Below are 7,627 nucleotides of genomic sequence, written 5' to 3' on the forward strand. Positions count from 1 at the left end.
TTTAAAATGGCTCTGCCAGGCATTCAGCCCCAGGTACTGAGTCTACTGAATAACTCACTTAATTCAGGCTATCTGCCGATTCAGATGAAAGAAGCCAGGGTCTCCCCACTTCTGAAGAAAGCAGGAACAGACACGACAGCCTTAAAAAATTATAGGCCCATTTCGCAGTTGCCTTTTCTAAGCAAGATCTTAGAAAAACACGTTCTCAGCACTCTAGCCGGCCATCTGGAAGAAAACCATCTCCTTCATACCAGGCAGGCTGGGTTCCGGCCCCAACATAGCACAGAATTAGTCATGGCCTCGGTCGCCGATGAGTTGAGAGTCAGGGCAGATAACAAACAGCCCTGTGCCTTGATTCTACTAGACTTATCGGCGGCTTTCGACACGGTCAGCCATACCATCTTGCTGGACCGTGTCGCAAAATTGGGGATCACAGGCCAGGTGCTAAAGTGGCTAGAATCCTTCCTGTCTGGTCGAACCCAGAGAGTGCAGCTAGGAGACCAACTGTCTGAGATTCGTGACGTGACCTGGGGAGTGCCCCAGGGGTCGGCGTTATCCCCCCTGCTTTTTAATATCTATCTACAACCACTGGTGGAGGAGCTTATGCATATGAACTGTGAAATTTTTAATTACGCAGATGATACTCAGCTCTTAGTCCGGTTGGACAACACCAAAGAGGCCCAGGAATCAGTGAGGAATCTGCTCTCATTCACAGTCAACTGGATGACTAACAATCTGTTGAAAGTGAATGCTGACAAGACGGAAGTGCTGGTGATTAGCAACAAAGAGGATCCCTGGAGTGACTTGTACTGGCCCCCCGAGCTAGGAACCACTCCGTCTCCTGGTTCTGTGGTAAAAAGCTTGGGGTTAAGGATCGATGCAGACCTCTCAATGGCCCCTCAAGTTTCTGCTGTGGTAGGATCCTGCGTTGGTGTGTTGAGGCAATTGCGAAAGCTAGTTCCCATCTTATCTGCCTCCACCCTGCAATCGATCGTATCCGCCACAGTCATTTCGAGACTTGATTATGGCAATGCCTTATACCTAGGCCTATCACAGAAGCTGTTGAGGAAGCTGCAGGTAATTCAAAACGATGCGGCCAGGCTGATCCATTCTTTGCCTAGAAACTCGCATGTAACCCCACTGCTTCAGAAGCTGCACTGGCTCCCAGTGAAATTCCGAGTGCAGTTCAAATGTCTCTGTGTGGCCCATAAGGCACTCTTTGGGAAAGCCCCAGAGTACATTAAGCAACGTCTAAAGAGGTATATTCCCGGGAGGCTATTGCGCTCAGGAACAACCTCCAACCTGTCTCAACCTAGGTTCAAATTAAAGACCAAAGGAGGCAGGGCCTTGTCTGTGCTCCTTCCACAACTGTGGAATGAGCTTCCACCTACATTGAAAGAGGAATCGCAGCTTCTACCTTTCAGAAAGAAACTAAAAACTTATCTTTTCAGAAAGGCCTTCATGACATCATAGGAGGTGAAACAACTGAGGTTCTAGGGTCATTAGTGTGTTATGTTCTTTCTGGTAAGCGCTTAGAGACCGGCGGTGATAGGCGCTATACAAGTAATCCCTAACATAACATAACATAACATATAGGACCATGTCTTCATTTCGGTCCGGACCCGATCCCAGACCGGCACCAGGAGATTGCCGGGACCTCTGAGATAAACACTCCTAGATATTTAATGCCCCCAATTTCTACCTGTAACGTGGAAGCCCATTCCCCCACTCCGGATTGCTCTCCGAGCACCCACAAAGACGATTTACGGGGGTTCAGGTACAGGCCCGAGGTTTCGCCAAAGATCTGCATTATCTCGAGTATACGGGGCCCGATCTGTTAAAGTTGGTAAGAAAAAATAAGACATCGTCCGCATATAGGGCAATTCTATCAGACGGACCCATCTCCCACTCGAAGCCACTAAGCTGTGCATCCATTTTCCCCCCATCCGCCAGTGGCTCCATGGCCAGGGCGAATAGGAATGGCGAAAGAGGTCAGCCCTGCCTAGTGCCTCGCCCGATTGCAAATTTAGATGATATGGCACCTGCCACCCTAACCAAGGCTGTCAAGTCCGTGTATAATAGTCTCAAGTAGGATAGGAAACAAGGCCCTAAGTTAAACCGGGGTAGTTACGCAAATAGGTAAACCCAACTCAGTGAGTCAAATGCCCTATCAATATCAGCTAGGAGAAGTGCCGCCTGTGCCCCGGTCTCTTGAACCGCCGCCATTGCCACATGGGCCCTACGAATGTTATGTCTTGTAGCTCTATGTGGCATGAACCCGGCCTGATCTGGATGGACGAGTCCCGCAATGTGGGGCAGAAGACGATTCGCCAGTGCCTTGGCTAGAATTTTTGCCTCAACATTCAGTAGAGATATGGGCCTGTAAGAAGCATGTTGCTCGGAGGCCTGCCCGGCTTCTGAAATACTACCACTTCAGCATGCCTCCAGTCTGCGGGGAGGCAGCCTCGTTCCTGTGCCTCCGCAAGTGTCGCCCTATAGGCCGTGCCAAGGTGGAGGTGATATTTCTTGTAGAACTCGCTTGGAAACCCATTGGGTCCCGGAGCCTTTCCAGTATTGAGTTATCTCAGGGCCATTCCCAACTCTTCCGCCGTAAACGGGAACTTGAGGCCATCACGCACCTCGTCCGACACCGCCAGTGCGGCAGGTCTGCTATGAACTTGTCTACCATCTCCGCTGGGAGGCATTCATTCGGGGCATACTGGTTCGCGTAATAGAGCGCAAAACTCTCCGCCAGCACCTTCGGATCTGTGATCGGGTCCCCAGCGGCATCTAGGAGCCCCGGCAAAGTCTGAGCCTGGAACGTGCCCTGGCAAAGCCGGTGCAACATCGTTCATGACTTATTCCCCCACTGACAAATCCTGTTGCGCGTCGCCAGCCACGCCTGACGTGCCTCCTCCAAAAGCAGGGATGAATAAGATTGCTGTGCCAGGAGGAGTTGCCCCACCATATGACTTTCTCCACTTGCGCTACAACGACGCTCTAGGGTCTCTATGTCCGCGGCGGCGCGTATTAAGTCTGCCTTGCGCTGTCGGCGCACAGCCGCGCACCACGCAATGTCCACTCCCCACAGCGTGGGCTTCATGGCCTTCCACACCGTAACTCGGGAGCTGTGACCGATCCAACATTCTCTGCCAAGAATTGGGTAATGGCCTCCCCCATGTGTTTCTGGTAGTCTTCGTTGTGAAGGTGCCATGTGGATAGGCGCCACCGAAATGGCTCCCTCGCCCTACCCAGCAGTAACTCGATACTTACAGGGGAGTGGTCCAATAGCCCCCGCGGCAAAATAGCCGCCGATCTTACCCTACCAATAACTGCTCGTGGGACAAAGATATAATCAAACCTAGAGAAGGAGTTATGGACTGCAGAAACTTAGCTGTGACCGATCCAACATTCTCTGCCAAGAATTGGGTAATGGCCTTCCCCATGTGTTTCTGGTAGTCTTTGTTGTGAAGGTGCCATGTGGATAGGCGCCACCGAAATGGCTGCCTCGCCCTACCCAGCAGTAACCCGATACTTACAGGGGAGTGGTCCGATAGCCCCCGCTGCAAAATAGCCGCCGATCTTACCCTACCAATAACTGCTCGTGGGACAAAGATATAATCCAACCTAGAGAAGGAGTTATGGACTGCAGAAACTTACGTGTATTCCCGCCTAAGTGCGTGTAGATACCGCTAAATGTCCACCCAATCTAAGTTTCTAACCATGTCCCCTAATTTAGTAGATGCTGTTGGCGCCCACCCACCTCCGGGCCTACATCTATCCACCAACCCATCCATGACATCATTCCAATCCCCCCCACCACCGCTGATCTCTCAGGAATGTCAGCCCAGAGCGCAAAGAGCCTCTCTACCAAGGACTACTGCAGAGGAGGTGGAGCATATACACTGCCTAATACCAGAGTCTCCTCCCCAATTCTAACCCTGATAAATATGTACCTGCCCTGTGGATCGGCCCATTGAGTGACGTGGACATAGGAGAGTCTGCGGTGCACTGGTATGGTAACCCCCCCGGGAGCCTCTAACAAAGCCCGCATGATAAACATGCTGGTAGCCAAATCGCTGCAAGCAAAGTGTTTTGTTACCCAATAAATGTGTTTCTTGTAGGAGTAGTACGTCAGCGCTCTCTCGTTTGGCCTGTCGCAGTACAGCGCCCCTCTTAATTTGGTCTACCATGCCCCGCACATTCCAGCTGAGGATTCGGAGGGATGCTCCATGACCCATCACTCTAGCCTCCGCGCTCGCCATCGGTGAACCAGGAAAGGAAGTGCCCCTGTGCTGGGCCCTTTAGATGCATGCAAATAACACAAGGAGACGTCCTCATTGTCGTGTGACCTTACCCTAACTGACCCTCTATATGAAACAAAAAACTGCCCTCCCCAACTCCTGGTTCCCATCCCCATACCTCAAGAACACTGAAGTACCTATCGCGGTGTAGGTGGCCCTAGGCCCACAACATAGGGCCTGAGCCCGGCCCCACCAATGGATCCCCCCATGCTACCCATAGTCCAGCCTCCCCCCCAACAAGTCCCAACTAGGCGAAGAACCCGCCCCCCCATCATCCCCACCCCGCTAGCCTCGAATAGTATCTGTGTCATACAGTCAGAGTCCCTTTAGTCCAAACTCTCCACCAGAGCAGCGCTAACCTGGCCCTCGCAGAGATCCCGGGTGCATTGTAATCCCTAGTTATAGCTATGGTCCCCTTACCTATGGGACTTACAGTCAGGGATCTACTATGGGAGGATCAGCAGCACCCCTTGAGCTCCCCTCCGCCCCCCCTGAGTTGGAGCGCCTTCGGGACCTGGAACGCCAGTTCCCCCTGCTCCGTGACCCCCGGGCAGTTTGTGACTGTGATCCGCTCTGCGAAGCGTCGGAGTCCAGGCCCGGCGGGGTATGCACTCTCACTTCCACTGTCTCATCGGTCCATTGAAAGACATTTTCTGGAGTGTCAAAAAAGTGGGTGCGTGACTGGAACACCACCCTCAGACGAGCCGGATAAAGCAGAGCATATGGGAGCTTGAGGTCCTGCAGTCACGCTTTTGCCACCATAAACGATTGCCGTTGTTGTTGCACCATCTTTGTGTAGTCAGGGAAAATAAGGATCCGCTGATTTTCATAGAGGAGAGGGTCTTTCACCCGTGTCTGTTGTAAAATAGTGTTGCGGTCATGATAGTTCAAAAGTTTGGCAATGACCGGTCGGGGGCGGGACCCAACCGGTGGTTTCTGAACAAGAGCCCTGTGTGCCCGTTCTATCACAAAACAGTTTGATAGGGAGTACGGGGGAAGCCAACTCAGCAACCATTGTGTCAGGAATTTCTCCATGTTGCCCTTCTCGCAGCCCTCCGGGAGCCCCACAAATAGCAAGTTATTCCGCTCAGCCCGCCCTTCCACGTCCTCTGCCCGGAGTGCTAGATTCTTCTGTACACTCTCCATGTTTGCGACCTTGCGCTTCAGGGTCGCCACATCATCCTCCACTCCCGAGAGTCTGGTTTCGGCTTCTGTAATGCGGGCGACAGCATTGCGCAAGTCTTGACGTAGCAGGGTAACGTCTGCTCCCACAGCCCCAATTTTCGCGTCCAGCATATCCCGGGATTGGGTTATAGCTGCTAACAGTGTTGCATTATCTGGCCCCGGGTTTGGAGGGCCTCCCGCTGCCCCGGCCCCTCCATTCGGCTCCGTATACTTGTCAATTGGCCCATGCTTCGTGGTGCCCCCTCCGCTCCTACCTCGTGTAATTTTGTGCGGGACTCTGGGACACTCACCAACAGTTCAGAAGTTCCGTCAATCAGCGCCCGCTCAGCTCCCCTTCGGATCCTTCAGTGCGTGTATAGACCCCTCTGTGACAGTATTCGTGGTCCGGCTCCTGCGGGGCAGGGCTGCCACCTAGTTCAAAGGCCCAACACCTTTCGCCTCACCCCTCCACCGTAGGGGCCTGTCGCTGCTCTCGTGGGCCCTTTGCTGGATCTTACTGTCTCCAGGCTAGGTGTGCCAGTCCTGTCCATTATATACAGCTCCCAGGCACCCAGGTCTGGCCCGCACCACCAGGCTCGGTGTTAGGGATCGCAACACCGCAGGTCAACAACTTAGGGACCGCCACCGCCCATGCAGGCCATTCACTATGGACATGTGTCAAGTACATTCAGGCTGGCACCCACCTCTCATGGCACTTTAGTCGCTGCCAGTGTCCCCTCTGGTCCAGGGTTCCCCGGGCCCTTACAGACGGGTAGGATGCCCTGTAGTTCCGGCTCCTCATCGGGCCGCATCCCACCACAACCGCACACTTTCGGGGTGTCAGGCTTCGTCCCCACTCCTGCGCACCCCTGCTCTCCAACCGCCGATGAGGGCCGATCTGCCCCCCGATACCCCGCCAGGCCCTGCCCCGCAACGATACCTTCCTCAGGCAGATCCAAACTGTGGTCCCCAGCTTTACGACCTACCGATGGGCCTGCATGATGTCTGGGCTTCTGTACTGCTGCCCGGGAAGGATCACGCCGCACTGTGGCCACCCACGTACCTCCGGAGCTCCCTTGGGAGGCCTGGAGCACCCGCCAGCAATAGTCGGGAAGCGCCGGCCCACCCGCTGCTGTCCTTTCTCGGCGGCCTTTCATGCGTCGGGTCCGGGGGGCCCAAAAATCGAGGCCCCGGCTTCTGCGATGCGGACCAGGCCCCAGACCGCTGTTCCGCAAATGGCACCAGAGCCTCACCCGGCGGTCCGGATCCAAGCGCCGCGCTTCAGGACTTCAAAGCGGCGTGGGGGAACAGGATAGATCATCAGATAATTGGCAGGCGGGACAGAGCTACATTAAGCTGCGTCTGCCATGCTGGCCCGCTTAGCCATGCCCCTGAAGGAACTCTTTACAAAAAAAAGGAATTGATTTTGTCTCACATCGCATTCAAAAGTGGCTTGTTGCCTTACAGGAATTTAATGTTGTTGTCTCCTATTTGCCTGGTGCTAGTATTATTCTGGCAGATTGCTTGTCTAGGTTAGGTAATGCTGATGAAGGATCAGTAAAGTTGATTGCTTTGGTGGTTAAGATTTTGAAGAAGGTGGGGATGTTTGTCTCATCAGTGATGGGATTGTCTCTGAAGATGAATGGAGAGAAACTTTAGCGAAAGATTAAGTTTTACAAAAAGGGATGACTATGGTCTTGGAAGGTTGTGTGAAAAGAAGGAATGTGATCAAGAAATGAAGGGTTTTTGGCAATCAAAGATGAGCTCACAGTTGTGGATGGTATTATTTTAAGGGGAAACAGATGGATTCCTACACATGATTTATGGGATATGTTGTTTAAATGTGCACATGCCAGTCACATGGGAATTGTTAGGACGAAGGAGAGATTGAGAGAAGCCTACTGGTGGCGAGGTATGGATGTCTGGATTGAAAGGGAAGTTAGAAATTGTCCAGAATGTGTGTGTTGTGACAAGGTTTTGAAATGTAGAACACAACCCATGGTACTAAGAGAGGAAGCGGATGGTGCTTGGTCTGACGTAGCCATTGATATTTTGAGCCCTATCAAAATAAAGTCTTGTGACCAGTATATTCTTGTTTGAATGGATATGTACTCATGCTGGCCAGAAATTAAGATTGTAAACTCTATTGAATCTTCTGT

Source organism: Lissotriton helveticus, chromosome 8 (genome assembly GCF_964261635.1).
Source record: "Lissotriton helveticus chromosome 8, aLisHel1.1, whole genome shotgun sequence".
NCBI classification, from domain to species: domain Eukaryota; kingdom Metazoa; phylum Chordata; class Amphibia; order Caudata; family Salamandridae; genus Lissotriton; species Lissotriton helveticus.